Raw genomic sequence first — 14077 nt, forward strand, 5'->3', positions numbered from 1 at the left:
ACCCCACGGCAGGGAGGAATATCCCGACCGCGAGTGCCAATAAGATCCAGCCACGGTTAACGGGGGTCGTAGCATACCGCTGTGTTTCACCAACCATCACAGCGCTATCCCCCTGTTTTCTTTCATTACTCACGTGAGTTACATATGAACTTTAACTGCAGTAAATAAGAGGCGTTGGTTACAACTGTTGCTGTTCATCCACAAGAAGGAATTTAATGTATCAATTACAATTGGAAAGTAACGATTAAATTACAACAGCTGTATCCAGGAGGATTTTTTGGACACTTTAATAGACATTCCGTTGTCATCAAGGGCAATATGAAATAGATACTGATTACATTTAGATATGGATAGTGGTGCCTATATATGTTGACTCCATTGTATTTTATTGAATGTGGGTTTCTTCTGTCTATATATATTTTTTAAAAATAAAGAGCTTGTATATTTTATTTTTTGCGCTCCCTTGATAACAAGTGTGATTATCTTTAAAATTTGGTTTATTATTGGTAGAACAGTACTACCTATGGGAGCAGCATTTTATAATATATGGTGAAAATTAATAGATGTATAAAGATTAAATAAGCAACAAATTGGTGAAATAGATACGTTTTGATAGGAGCGCTGGGTTCTATATATATATATTGACATTTGGTTATATATATGTATAGACTTTATAAATTCTTGACAGAGATGTGCCTGAGCAGCGGCCCTCCCCAGCCCTATCCCAAATCATACTTATTTTGCATAGGAGATACCATGGTCATGAAGATTGTTCTCCCAGGGTGAGGTTCATTCATTGCATTCTGGGTATGCTGATCCCTGTGATTTCCCCAAATGTGGGAAACTGGACTGCATTATTTGTGGTAGTGAGGGACTGTGTTTGTGCTTTCCTCTGGTCAGCTCTGGTAAAAGTCAGATTTCTTTGTCTCAGATCTTCCTCTAGCCTTGTTCTTCTTTCGAGAGTTCCCTTGTGCTGCCTCAGTTGGATCTCCTTCACTTGACAGGGGGGTGCCCGAGCAGTGACCCTCCCCAGCTCTAGCCCAACTCCTACTTACCTGCCAGGTGAGATACTATGATCATGAAGGTGCTTCTCCCAGGGCAAGGCTCACCCATTGCACTCTGGGTGTGCTGCTCCTGCGGTTTCCCCAAATGTTGGACACTAGACTGCATAATTTGTGTTTCCCCTGGTCGGCTCTCGTATAATTCAGATCTCTTTGTCTCAGGTCTCTCTCCAGCCTAGTTTGCTGTCTGTTTCCACTTCTCTTTTCTTGAGCCGCTCCCTTCTATGCCCTTGCGCACTATCCTGACTTCTCCCGTCTGCTTACTTTGTGCCTTCCAACGCACAATGCAAACTACAGGTAGTGCTGCAGGGCCCACGCCCTTTTACTTGCCTTACAGAGCAGCTCTGGAGCTGTTACAGTGCCCAGCTGCTGCAAGAAATCAGCTTGAATGCTTCAGGGGCTGGGGCATAGCCAACATGAGCCCCACACCGAAGGAGGGTGGAGGTGTTTAATGCGAACTAGGGGTCATCCAAGCGCCGCAAAAGGCCGCCATGCCTTGCACGCCCTTTTTCTCTTTTCATATGCAGACGAGGGTTGAAGCCAACTTTGACCCACTGCTTGGATGACATCACCATATGCAAATCCATCTGCTGCATGCCTTCCCCCGGGAATGCTTGCACTAGTTGTTGCATTTGGTTTGTTGTTTGGGGGTGCTTCAGTATTAGGCAGCCTTCTGCCCTACCATGTTCATCTGAAAAAATGTGTTCTCCCTGCAGTTGTTGTCCTCAGATGAGAGTTCCCTTGTGCTGCCTCAGTTGAATCTCCTTTACTTGACAGAGATGTGCCTGAGCAGCGGCCCTCCCCAGCCCTATCCCAAATCATACTTATTTTGCATAGGAGATACCTGTCACAACTGAGGGCCTGAGCTGACGGGAGGCAGCCTCAGTTGTAGGGGCTGAGATGTACCGGAACCTGGGAGGTTGTATCAGACCCCTGGACATGTAAGTAACATGAATAATAACTGCCCGAAGGTGTGACCACGACAACTTGGATAAAAGTCAATGATGTTTATTATGACAACTCCGCAACACAGCAGCAGTAAAAGAAAACGTAAAAGTCAGCAAAGAATAAATACAGTTCCTGGGTACTACAGGATGGCAGGAGCCACAGGGCACTGGTAGTGTGAGATAGTTCTTATAATCTTCTAGATGGAAAGTCCTTACCAGGCCCGACTGTAGCAATGGAGATAACCCAGGATTGTACCAGCTGGTGTTCCAGGAAAAGCTGGGTTGCTGAAGATAAAACGGCTGCTGTGGATACTAGCTGGAACCAGACTGTTGTTAGCACGGAGTGGATACTGGCTGGAACCAGTTAAATAATAAATGAACTTGGGAGCGATGAAATATGAACTGAAATGTAGAACTTGAGAGAGCGGAGAAATAATAATACCGGTGGAGAGTGGTAAAGTGTAGAAAGGACACCGGCCCTTTAAGAGAAGCTGTACTCTGCTGGAAGCAGGTAATGTTGTAGCTGGAAACAGATGAATCCACAATGGATTGGAGAGTCAGGCTACACCGCAGGTGGAATGCTGGTGCGGGTCTCTATGGTGGAAGTCTTGAGACAGGAGCTGGAACCTGGAAGACAATCACAGGAGAGAGACAAACAGGAACTAGGTTTGACAACCAAAGCACTGACGCCTTCCTTGCTCAGGCACAGTGTATTTATACCTGCAGCAAGGAAGGGATTGGCTAGGCAATTATGCAGATTAACAATACTGACAACAGATTGGAGGAAATGATCAGCTGACAGAATCCAAGATGGCTGCGCCCATGCAGACACTTGGAGGGAAGTTTGGTTTGTAATCCATGTGGTAATGAAAACAGTAATGGCGGCGCCGGCCACTGGAGACAGGAGACGCCTGGCTGACAAGTGCACATCCAACCACGCGGACACAGCGGAGGCCGCGGCTGACGTAATCGCCACTCTGACACTCTGCATGCAGAAGCTCAGGGACGGCGGCGGAGGCCGCGGGAGACGCCATGCCAGATGTAATAAGGCGTTACTGTGACAGCGTCTCAGAGAGACAGGAGAGGATGCAGGAATGTGAACACTAGGACAACAGATGGGATCCGGTCCTGGAGCGCTGAGCCAGCCTTAGGAGGCATCTGATGGGTAAGAAATGGCGTCCAGATACCCGGATCGTGACAGCACCCCCCCCCCTTTAGGAGTGGCCCCAGGACACTTCTTTGGCTTTTGAGGAAACTTGGAATGGAATCTCCGGACCAAGGCAGGAGCATGGACATCAGAAGCATTGGTCCATGAACGTTCCTCAGGGCCGTAACCCTTCCAGTCAATAAGATACTGTAGTTGACCGTAACGGTGACGTGAGTCCAGGATCTTGGCCACTTCATACTCAACGCCTCGTTGAGTTTGGACTTTCGGAGTTGGAGGAAGTGAGGAATGAAACCGATTCAAGATCAGTGGTTTCAACAGGGAAACATGGAATGTCCTGGGTATTTTTAAGAAGGGAGGCAACTGAAGTCTGTAAGCAACAGGATTGATGACTTGTTCAATCTTGAAAGGACCGATATAGCGAGGTGCAAACTTCATACTGGGAACTCTTAACCTCAAATTCTTCGTGGATAACCATACCCGATCACCCACCTTGAGAGCAGGAACTGCTCGACGCTTCTTATCCGCAAACTTCTTGTACCTGAACGATGCCTTGAGCAGAGCTGATCGTACGCTCTTCCAGATATTGGCAAACTGATGCAAGGTGATATCCACTGCGGGAACAGAAGTTGCTGGAAGCGGTTGGAACTCAGGGACTTTAGGGTGGAATCCAAAGTTAGTGAAGAATGGTGTTGAAGCAGATGAAGAATGATACTGGTTGTTATGACAGAACTCGGCCCAGGGAAGTAATTGAACCCAGTCATCTTGAGAGGAGGACACATAGATGCGGAGGAAGGCCTCCAAGTCCTGATTCACCCTCTCGGTTTGACCATTGGTCTGAGGATGGTAAGCCGTGGAAAACTTTAGCTTGACTTGAAGGACTTGACATAAACTTCGCCAGAATTTGGCTGTGAATTGAACTCCTCGATCTGAGATAATTTCTTCAGGAAGACCGTGGAGTCGGAAGATCTCTTGTATGAATACTTGAGCCAACTTGGAAGCTGACGGAAGACCGGTGAGAGGAATGAAGTGTGCCATCTTGGTGAACCGGTCAACTACCACCCAGATGGTATTGAACTTGTTGCACATGGGTAAATCTGTAATAAAATCCATCGACAAATGGGTCCAAGGTCGACGGGGAACAGATAGTGGAACCAGTTGCCCCGCAGGCGACTGGCGGGATACCTTATGTTGAGCACACTTTGGGCAAGATGCAATAAACTCCAAGACGTCCTTTTTCAGAGTTGGCCACCAATAGGACCTAGAGATAAACTCCAGGGTTTTTTGGATACCTGTATGTCCGGCAAAACGGGAAGCATGGGCCCAAAGCATGAGCTTCTTCCTTAGCATCGGTTTCACAAAACTTTTCCCTGATGGGGGCGTAGAGTCCATCCCTACCGTGGAGAATGCCAACGGATTTATAATAGGATGCTTGTCTGAAGACTCTGACTCATTTTCTTGCTCCCATGAGCGGGAAAGGGCATCGGCCTTGCGATTCTGAGAGCCCGGACAGAACTGGAGTTTAAAGTCGAACCTGGAAAAGAAAAGTGCCCATCTGGCCTGACGAGGGTTGAGACATTGTGCGCCTTTCAGATATAAAAGGTTCTTGTGGTCTGTAAGTATGGTGATTGAATGAGAAGCTCCCTCCAACAGATACCTCCACTCTTCTAGAGCGAGCTTGATGGCTAGCAACTCCTGGTCGCCAATGGCATAGTTGCGCTCAGCTGGGGAGAACTTCCGGGAGAAGAAACTGCAAGGGTGTAAATGGCCATCTTTAGCCCACTGAGATAACACCGCTCCTACTCCAACGGAGGAGGCATCCACCTCTAAGATGAAAGGAGAGTCGATGTCAGGCTGTTTCAGAACAGGCGCAGAGATGAACCTTTGTTTTAAAAGATGAAATGCTTGCATGGCTTCCTCAGACCACTTGGACGGGTTAGCACCCTTCTTAGTGAAAGCAGTAATAGGCGCCACAATGGTGGAAAAGTCTCGTATAAACTTTCGGTAATAGTTGGCGAACCCCAAGAACCTCTGGACCCCTTTGAGGGTTAAGGGTATCGGCCAATTTTGGATTGCTTGTAGTTTCTCAGGATCCATCTCTAGTCCGGAACCGGACACAATGTACCCTAGAAACGGAATGGACTTGACTTCAAAGACGCATTTCTCTAATTTGCAATAGAGATGATTGACACGGAGATGGGACAGAACCTCTTTAACCCAAAAACGATGTTCCTCTAAATCGTTGGCAAAAATGAGGATATCGTCTAGATAGACCACGACATGACGGTATAGAATGTCTCTGAAGATCTCATTGACAAAATGCTGGAAGACAGCTGGAGCATTACTCAATCCGAAGGGCATGACGAGGTACTCATAATGTCCGTCACGGGTGTTAAAGGCGGTCTTCCACTCGTCACCCTCACGGATCCGGATGAGATTGTATGCACCTCTCAAGTCCAGCTTTGTAAAGATGATAGCTCCGCTAACTCTGTCAAAGAGCTCAGTAATCAGGGGTAAAGGATAACGGTTCTTGATGGTAATGTCGTTCAAACCTCTGTAGTCGATGCACGGCCGCAGACCACCATCTTTCTTTTTTACAAAAAAGAAGCCTGCGCCGGCTGGGGAAGAAGAAGGTCGAATGAACCCCTTTGCTAGGATCTCTTTAATGTATTCCTCCATAGAATGCGTCTCAGGCAGAGACAACGGATAAGTTCGGCCTCGAGGTGGAACCTTCCCTGGAACGAGATCAATCGGGCAGTCCCATTCTCTATGAGGAGGAAGGATATCAGCAGAAGCTTTACTGAACACATCCGTGAAATCTTGATATGGAGGAGGTGGAACATCAGACGACCTGGGGGAGGAAGAACAGACAGGCAATACTTTAAACAAACATGTCTCAGCACAGGAGGAACCCCATGCCAGGATTTGCGTAGTCGTCCAATCAATTGTAGGATTGTGAAGACGGAGCCATGGAAGGCCCAGGACCACAGGATGTGTGGCTCTTGGAATCACTAAAAAAGAAATAAGTTCGGAATGAAGAACTCCCACTCTCAGACGAACTGGTAGAGTCCTTAAAGAAATAACTGCATCAAAAATTTTGCTGCCATCCACGGCAGTTAAAGAAATGGACGAAGGAAGTCTCTCGGTGGGTAGGGACCACCGTTTAACATAGGCTTCGGTAATAAAGTTCCCAGCTGCTCCGGAATCAAGGAGGGCAATGACGTTCCGATAACGTTGAGCAACTTGAAGCGAGACTGGGAGATTACAATCTTGAGGAGATGGAGAGGAGATCATTACTCCTAGCCGGCCCTCTCCTTGGCGAGCTAGGATTTGGAGTTTCCCGGACGTTTGGGACAGGCATTAATGGTGTGAGACGGAGCTGCACAATAGAGACAGAGAGACTCGGAGAGACGTCTTCGACGCTCAGCAGGAGTTAAACGGGAACGGCCAAGTTGCATGGGCTCATCTTTAGATGGTGACAGTTGACGAGGAGGAGGAGCAGAAGATTTTGGAGCAGATGATCTTCCACGCTCAGTTGCTCTCTCTCTGAAACGTAAATCAACTTTCGTGCAGAGTGAGATTAGCTCATCTAACTTAGAAGGTAAGTCTCTGGTAGCTAACTCATCTTTAATACGCTCAGATAAGCCATGCCAGAATGCACCATACAGGGCCTCGTCGTTCCATGCCAGTTCGGATGCCAGGATCTGGAACTGTATCAGATATTGTCCTACAGTACGTGACCCCTGGCGTAAACGGAGAATCTCGGATGAAGCTGAGGTTACCCGGCCTGGCTCGTCGAAGATGCGCCTGAATGTTGACACGAAGGCAGTGTAGGAAGATAGCAGGGTGTCGGACCTCTCCCATAACGGTGATGCCCAATCAAGGGCTGAGCCACTGAGAAGAGAAATAATGTAGGCAATTTTTGTACGGTCACTGGGAAAATTGCCAGGTTGTAGCTCAAACTGAATCTCACACTGGTTGAGAAATCCCCTGCAGAATCTTGGAGATCCGTCAAATTTTGCTGGCGTTGGAAGATGAAGACGTGGAGCAGAAATGGGTAAGGTGGGTGGGGTTATAGCTGGAGTCACTGTGGTTGACGCACCAGACGCGCCTGATCCACGGAGAGTTGTCTGAATCCCATCCAGCCGAGTAGAGAAATCCTGGAGACAGCGGATGATGTGGCCCTGTGCAGCCTCCTGATGTTCTAGTCGGGCTGCCAGTTCTTGCATCGGCCTGGCCGCTTGATCCTGGTCTCCGGCTGGATTCATTAGGTCAGTGCTTACTGTCACAACTGAGGGCCTGAGCTGACAGGAGGCAGCCTCAGTTGTAGGGGCTGAGATGTACCGGAACCTGGGAGGTTGTATCAGACCCCTGGACATGTAAGTAACATGAATAATAACTGCCCGAAGGTGTGACCACGACAACTTGGATAAAAGTCAATGATGTTTATTATGACAACTCCGCAACACAGCAGCAGTAAAAGAAAACGTAAAAGTCAGCAAAGAATAAATACAGTTCCTGGGTACTACAGGATGGCAGGAGCCACAGGGCACTGGTAGTGTGAGATAGTTCTTATAATCTTCTAGATGGAAAGTCCTTACCAGGCCCGACTGTAGCAATGGAGATAACCCAGGATTGTACCAGCTGGTGTTCCAGGAAAAGCTGGGTTGCTGAAGATAAAACGGCTGCTGTGGATACTGGCTGGAACCAGACTGTTGTTAGCACGGAGTGGATACTGGCTGGAACCAGTTAAATAATAAATGAACTTGGGAGCGATGAAATATGAACTGAAATGTAGAACTTGAGAGAGCGGAGAAATAATAATACCGGTGGAGAGTGGTAAAGTGTAGAAAGGACACCGGCCCTTTAAGAGAAGCTGTACTCTGCTGGAAGCAGGTAATGTTGTAGCTGGAAACAGATGAATCCACAATGGATTGGAGAGTCAGGCTACACCGCAGGTGGAATGCTGGTGCGGGTCTCTATGGTGGAAGTCTTGAGACAGGAGCTGGAACCTGGAAGACAATCACAGGAGAGAGACAAACAGGAACTAGGTTTGACAACCAAAGCACTGACGCCTTCCTTGCTCAGGCACAGTGTATTTATACCTGCAGCAAGGAAGGGATTGGCTAGGCAATTATGCAGATTAACAATACTGACAACAGATTGGAGGAAATGATCAGCTGACAGAATCCAAGATGGCTGCGCCCATGCAGACACTTGGAGGGAAGTTTGGTTTGTAATCCATGTGGTAATGAAAACAGTAATGGCGGCGCCGGCCACTGGAGACAGGAGACGCCTGGCTGACAAGTGCACATCCAACCACGCGGACACAGCGGAGGCCGCGGCTGACGTAATCGCCACTCTGACACTCTGCATGCAGAAGCTCAGGGACGGCGGCGGAGGCCGCGGGAGACGCCATGCAGATGTAATAAGGCGTTACTGTGACAGCGTCTCAGAGAGACAGGAGAGGATGCAGGAATGTGAACACTAGGACAACAGATGGGATCCGGTCCTGGAGCGCTGAGCCAGCCTTAGGAGGCATCTGATGGGAAAGAAATGGCGTCCAGATACCCGGATCGTGACAATACCATTTTCATGAAGATTGTTCTCCCAGGGTGAGGTTCATTCATTGCATTCTGGGTATGCTGACCCCTGTGATTTCCCCAAATGTGGGAAACTCGACTGCATTATTTGTGGTAGTGGGGGACTGTGTTTGTGCTTTCCTCTTGTCAGCTCTGGTAAAAGTCAGATTTATTTGTCTCAGATTTTCCTCTAGCCTTGTTCTTCTTTCGAGAGTTCCCTTGTGCTGCCTCAGTTGGATCTCCTTCACTTGACAGGGGGGTGCCCGAGCAGCGACCCTCCCCAGCTCTAGCCCAACTCCTACTTACCTGCCAGGTGAGATACTATGATCATGAAGGTGCTTCTCCCAGGGCAAGGCTCACCCATTGCACTCTGGGTGTGCTGCTCCTGTGATTTCCCCAAATGTGGGAAACTTGACTGCATAATTTGTGTTTCCCCTGGTCGGCTCTCGTATAATTCAGATCTCTTTGTCTCAGGTCTCTCTCCAGCCTAGTTTGCTGTCTGTTTCCACTTCTCTTTTCTTGAGCCGCTCCCTTCTATGCCCTTGCGCACTATCCTGACTTCTCCCGTCTGCTTACTTTGTGCCTTCCAACGCACAATGCAAACTACAGGTAGTGCTACAGGGCCCACGCCCTTTTACTTGCCTTACAGAGCAGCTCTGGAGCTGTTACAGTGCCCAGCTGCTGCAAGAAATCAGCTTGAATGCTTCAGGGGCTGGGGCATAGCCAACATGAGCCCCACATCGAAGGAGGGTGGAGGTGTTTAATGCGAACTAGGGGTCATCCAAGCGCCGCAAAAGGCCGCCATGCCCTGCACGCCCCTTTTCTCTTTTCATATGCAGACGAGGGTTGAAGCCAACTTTGACCCACTGCTTGGATGACATCACCATATGCAAATCCATCTGCTGCATGCCTTCCCCCAGGAATGCTTGCACTAGTTGTTGCATTTGGTTTGTTGTTTGGGGGTGCTTCAGTATTAGGCAGCCTTCTGCCCTACCATGTTCATCTGAAAATATGTGTTCTCCCTGCAGTTGTTGTCCCCAGATGAGAGTTCCCTTGTGCTGCCTCAGTTGAATCTCCTTTACTTGACAGAGATGTGCCTGAGCAGCGGCCCTCCCCAGCCCTATCCCAAATCATACTTATTTTGCATAGGAGATACCATGGTCATGAAGATTGTTCTCCCAGGGTGAGGTTAATTCATTGCATTCTGGGTATGCAGACTCCTATGATTTCCCCAAATGTGGGAAACTCGACTGCATTATTTGTGGTAGTGGGGGACTGTGTTTGTTCTTTCCTCTGGTCAGCTCTGGTAAAAGTCAGATTTATTTGTCTCAGATCTTCCTCTAGCCTTGTTCTTCTTTCGAGAGTTTCCTTGTGCTGCCTCGGTTGGATCTCCTTCACTTGACAGGGGGGTGCCCGAGCAGCGACCCTCCCCAGCTCTATCCCAAATCTTACTTACCTGCCAGGTGAGATACTATGATCATGAAGGTGCTTCTCCCAGGGCAAGGCTCACCCATTGCACTCTGGGTGTGCTGCTCCTGCGATTTCCCCAAATGTGGGAATCTTGACTGCATAATTTGTGTTTCCCCTGGTCGGCTCTCGTATAATTCAGATCTCTTTGTCTCAGGTCTCTCTCCAGCCTAGTTTGCTGTCTGTTTCCATTTCTCTTTTCTTGAGTCACTCCCTTCTATGCCCTTGCGCACTATCCTGACTTCTCCCGTCTGCTTAATTTGTGCCTTCCAACGCACAATGCGAACTACAGGTAGTGCTGCAGGGCCCACACCCTTTTACTTGCCTTACAGATCAGCTCTGGAGCTGTTACAGTGCCCAGCTGCTGCAAGAAATCAGCTTGAATGCTTCAGGGGCTGGGGCATAGCCAACATGAGCCCCACACCGAAGGAGGGTGGAGGTGTTTAATGCGAACTAGGGGTCTTCCAAGCGCCGCAAAAGGCTGCCATGCCCTGCACGCCCCTTTTCTCTTTTCATATGCAGACGAGGGTTGAAGCCATCTTTGACCCACTGCTTGGATGACATCACCATATGCAAATCCATCTGCTGCAGGCCTTCCCCCAGGAATGCTTGCACAAGTTGTTGCATTTGGTTTGTTGTTTGGGGGTGCTTCAGTATTAGGCAACCTTCTGCCCTCCCATGCTCATCTGAAAATATGTGTTCTCCCTGGAGTTGTTGTCCCCTGCTGAGAGTTCCCTTGTGCTGCCTCTGTTGAATCTCCTTTACTTGACAGAGATGTGCCTGAGCAGCGGCCCTCCCCAGCCCTATCCCAAATCATACTTATTTTGCATAGGAGATACCATGGTCATGAAGATTGTTCTCCCAGGGTGAGGTTCAGTCATTGCATTCTGGGTATGCTGACCCCTGTGATTTCCCCAAATGTGGGAAACTTGACTGCATTATTTGTTGTAGTGGGGGACTGTGTTTGTGCTTTCCTCTGGTCAGCTCTGGTAAAAGTCAGATTTCTTTGTCTCAGATCTTCCTCTAGCCTTGTTCTTCTTTCGAGAGTTCCCTTGTGCTGCCTCAGTTGGATCTCCTTCACTTGACAGGGGGGTGCCCGAGCAGCGACCCTCCCCAGCTCTAGCCCAACTCCTACTTACCTGCCAGGTGAGATACTATGATCATGAAGGTGCTTCTCCCAGGGCAAGGCTCACCCATTGCACTCTGGGTGTGCTGCTCCTGCGGTTTCCCCAAATGTTGGACACTTGACTGCATAATTTGTGTTTCCCCTGGTCGGCTCTCGTATAATTCAGATCTCTTTGTCTCAGGTCTCTCTCCAGCCTAGTTTGCTGTCTGTTTCCACTTCTCTTTTCTTGAGCAACTCCCTTCTATGCCCTTGCGCACTATCCTGACTTCTCCCGTCTGCTTAATTTGTGCCTTCCAACGCACAATGCGAACTACAGGTAGTGCTGCAGGGCCCACACCCTTTTACTTGCCTTACAGATCAGCTCTGGAGCTGTTACAGTGCCCAGCCGCTGCAAGAAATCAGCTTGAATGCTTCAGGGGCTGGGGCATAGCCAACATGAGCCCCACACCGAAGGAGGGTGGAGGTGTTTAATGCGAACTAGGGGTCTTCCAAGCGCCGCAAAAGGCTGCCATGCCCTGCACGCCCCTTTTCTCTTTTCATATGCAGACGAGGGTTGAAGCCAACTTTGACCCACTGCTTGGATGACATCACCATATGCAAATCCATCTGCTGCAGGCCTTCCCCCAGGAATGCTTGCCTAGTTGTTGCATTTGGTTTGTTGTTTGGGGGTGCTTCAGTATTAGGCAGCCTTCTGCCCTCCCATGTTCATCTGAAAATATGTGTTCTCCCTGCAGTTGTTGTCCCCAGATGAGAGTTCCCTTGTGCTGCCTCTCTTAATCTCCTTTACTTGACAGAGATGTGCCTGAGCAGCGGCCCACCCCAGCCCTATCCCAAATCATACTTATTTTGCATAGGAGATACCATGGTCATGAAGATTGTTCTCCCAGGGTGAGGTTCATTCATTGCATTCTTGGTATGCTGACCCCTGTGATTTCCCCAAATGTGGGAAACTCGACTGCATTATTTGTGGTAGTGGGGGACTGTGTTTGTGCTTTCCTCTGGTCAGCTCTGGTAAAAGTCAGATTTCTTTGTCTCAGATCTTACTCTAGCCTTGTTCTTCTTTCGAGAGTTCCCTTGTGCTGCCTCAGTTGGATCTCCTTCACTTGACAGGGGGGTGCCCGAGCAGCGACCCTCCCCAGCTCTAGCCCAACTCCTACTTACCTGCAAGGTGAGATACTATTAAGTTGATTTTTGAAAGAAAACAATACTGTCAATATACTATTAAAACAAATTAAAATGGTAAAAGTTATTGTACTTTAAGTAAAAATAAAAGAGCTAAAATATCAATCCCAGTTTTGGATTACTTTAATTAACAAAAAAAAATGCATATAGCAGAGGATAGTTTCAATCTGCCTACCTCTGGGTTATGGGCCCAGCATGCTTCCATTGCAGTACTCTGCTGCACATGTAAGTGCAAGAGATCCTGAAGCACTCACTCATCATGGGAAAGTACCAATGTGTTTCTTCGTTGGTTGATCTAAGAAACATCTTACAAAAACTCTCCAGATTATTGACTTTTTAAGGTTTTTCTAGGAAACGTTCTAGATGAATGCTTATTAGCCTTTGTCAGTATGCATTTTTGCAAAGTGTCTCTGTGGTGCAATCAGTTAGTGTGTTTGGCTACTAACCAAAAGGTTGGTGGTTCAATCCCACCCAGGGATGTAATTGACCTTGTGATCAAGTTTTGGTGATCTTTAAGTAGACAAGTCTAAATTTCAAACCCCCTCTTATGATGTAGGGTACCTGGCCTTCTCTGATGTAACCAGAGTTAGTTTTGATTAAGTGATTTTATAAAAAATAGCTAGGAAGCACAATTTAGCAGTGGGTTGCAGAGAAAAAAAAATATGCTGGCAGAAAAATCCAATTGAGTGATTGAACAGCTCTTCATTTTCTGGCTTTATTTTAATGCTAACAAATTTGTTCTCTGAAAAGTGTCCACAAAGCCAAGTCTCTGATGAACACCTTTGTAGGGATGGTTTTTCACCTATTACTAAATTAAACTTGCTTCATTGGAAAGGCAGCAAGATGCATCCTCATTTCAATGTCTACTGAAATAATACGGGTTGACACCAGGAAACAATAACGCCAATGCATCCTTGCTGCTTTCTCATGTGGAAGTCTGTTTAATGTGAAAACAAGGTGATATCTAAGTGGCACACAGGTAAGGAATTAAGAAAATCTTTATTTAATGGTGAAGATGTTTCTCACAAAATTGTTGCCCCAATGCATCATTGAAATTCAAGCTGGAAAGATGATTTTAATATATCACTTGTACATTTTGTATTGCTCTTCTGGTGACAATGTAGTTTGTTTTTGTCAATTACCATTTTAATAATAGGGTAAAGAAAATTAAGTGGATTTTTGAAAGAAAACAATACTGTCAATATACTATAAAAAAAAATTAAGATGGTAAAAGTTATTGTACTTTAAGTAAAAATAAAAGAGCTAAAATATCAATCCCAGTTTTGGATTACTTTAATTAAAAAAAAAATGCATATAGCAGAGGATAGTTTCAATCTGCCTACCTCTTAGTTATGGGCCCAGCATGCTTCCATTGCAGTACTCTGCTGCACATGTAAGTGCAAGAGATCCTGAAGCACTCACTCATCATGGGAAAGTACCAATGTGTTTCTTCGTTGGTTGTTGGAAGAAACATCTTACAAAAACTCTCCAGATTATTGACTTTTTAAAGTTTTTCTAGGAAACGTTTTAGATGAATGCTTATTAGC

At 47.2% G+C, this 14077-nt stretch overlaps 9 non-coding genes across 9 annotated transcripts; all 9 read left to right on the forward strand.

The window, feature by feature from the left end:
* Nucleotides 1–731: 731 nt before the first annotated feature.
* LOC134995504 (U1 spliceosomal RNA) lies at nt 732–895 on the forward strand. Its single transcript, XR_010198280.1, has one exon. It is a non-coding gene; the product is annotated as a U1 spliceosomal RNA (small nuclear RNA).
* Nucleotides 896–1047: 152 nt separating this feature from the next.
* Nucleotides 1048–1210, forward strand: LOC134995510 (U1 spliceosomal RNA). The gene has a single exon (XR_010198286.1). It is a non-coding gene; the product is annotated as a U1 spliceosomal RNA (small nuclear RNA).
* A 7526-nt stretch (nt 1211–8736) lies between these two features.
* LOC134995508 (U1 spliceosomal RNA) lies at nt 8737–8901 on the forward strand. Its single transcript, XR_010198284.1, has one exon. It is a non-coding gene; the product is annotated as a U1 spliceosomal RNA (small nuclear RNA).
* A 152-nt stretch (nt 8902–9053) lies between these two features.
* LOC134995507 (U1 spliceosomal RNA) lies at nt 9054–9216 on the forward strand. Its single transcript, XR_010198283.1, has one exon. It is a non-coding gene; the product is annotated as a U1 spliceosomal RNA (small nuclear RNA).
* A 671-nt stretch (nt 9217–9887) lies between these two features.
* On the forward strand, nt 9888–10051 carry LOC134995503 (U1 spliceosomal RNA). Its single transcript, XR_010198279.1, has one exon. It is a non-coding gene; the product is annotated as a U1 spliceosomal RNA (small nuclear RNA).
* Nucleotides 10052–10203: 152 nt separating this feature from the next.
* LOC134995506 (U1 spliceosomal RNA) lies at nt 10204–10366 on the forward strand. The gene has a single exon (XR_010198282.1). It is a non-coding gene; the product is annotated as a U1 spliceosomal RNA (small nuclear RNA).
* A 671-nt stretch (nt 10367–11037) lies between these two features.
* Nucleotides 11038–11201, forward strand: LOC134995502 (U1 spliceosomal RNA). Its single transcript, XR_010198278.1, has one exon. It is a non-coding gene; the product is annotated as a U1 spliceosomal RNA (small nuclear RNA).
* A 152-nt stretch (nt 11202–11353) lies between these two features.
* On the forward strand, nt 11354–11516 carry LOC134995509 (U1 spliceosomal RNA). Its single transcript, XR_010198285.1, has one exon. It is a non-coding gene; the product is annotated as a U1 spliceosomal RNA (small nuclear RNA).
* A 669-nt stretch (nt 11517–12185) lies between these two features.
* Nucleotides 12186–12349, forward strand: LOC134995501 (U1 spliceosomal RNA). The gene has a single exon (XR_010198277.1). It is a non-coding gene; the product is annotated as a U1 spliceosomal RNA (small nuclear RNA).
* Nucleotides 12350–14077: the final 1728 nt, after the last annotated feature.

The sequence above is a fragment of the Pseudophryne corroboree genome, unplaced genomic scaffold (genome assembly GCF_028390025.1).
Source record: "Pseudophryne corroboree isolate aPseCor3 unplaced genomic scaffold, aPseCor3.hap2 scaffold_1392, whole genome shotgun sequence".
Classification (NCBI taxonomy): domain Eukaryota; kingdom Metazoa; phylum Chordata; class Amphibia; order Anura; family Myobatrachidae; genus Pseudophryne; species Pseudophryne corroboree.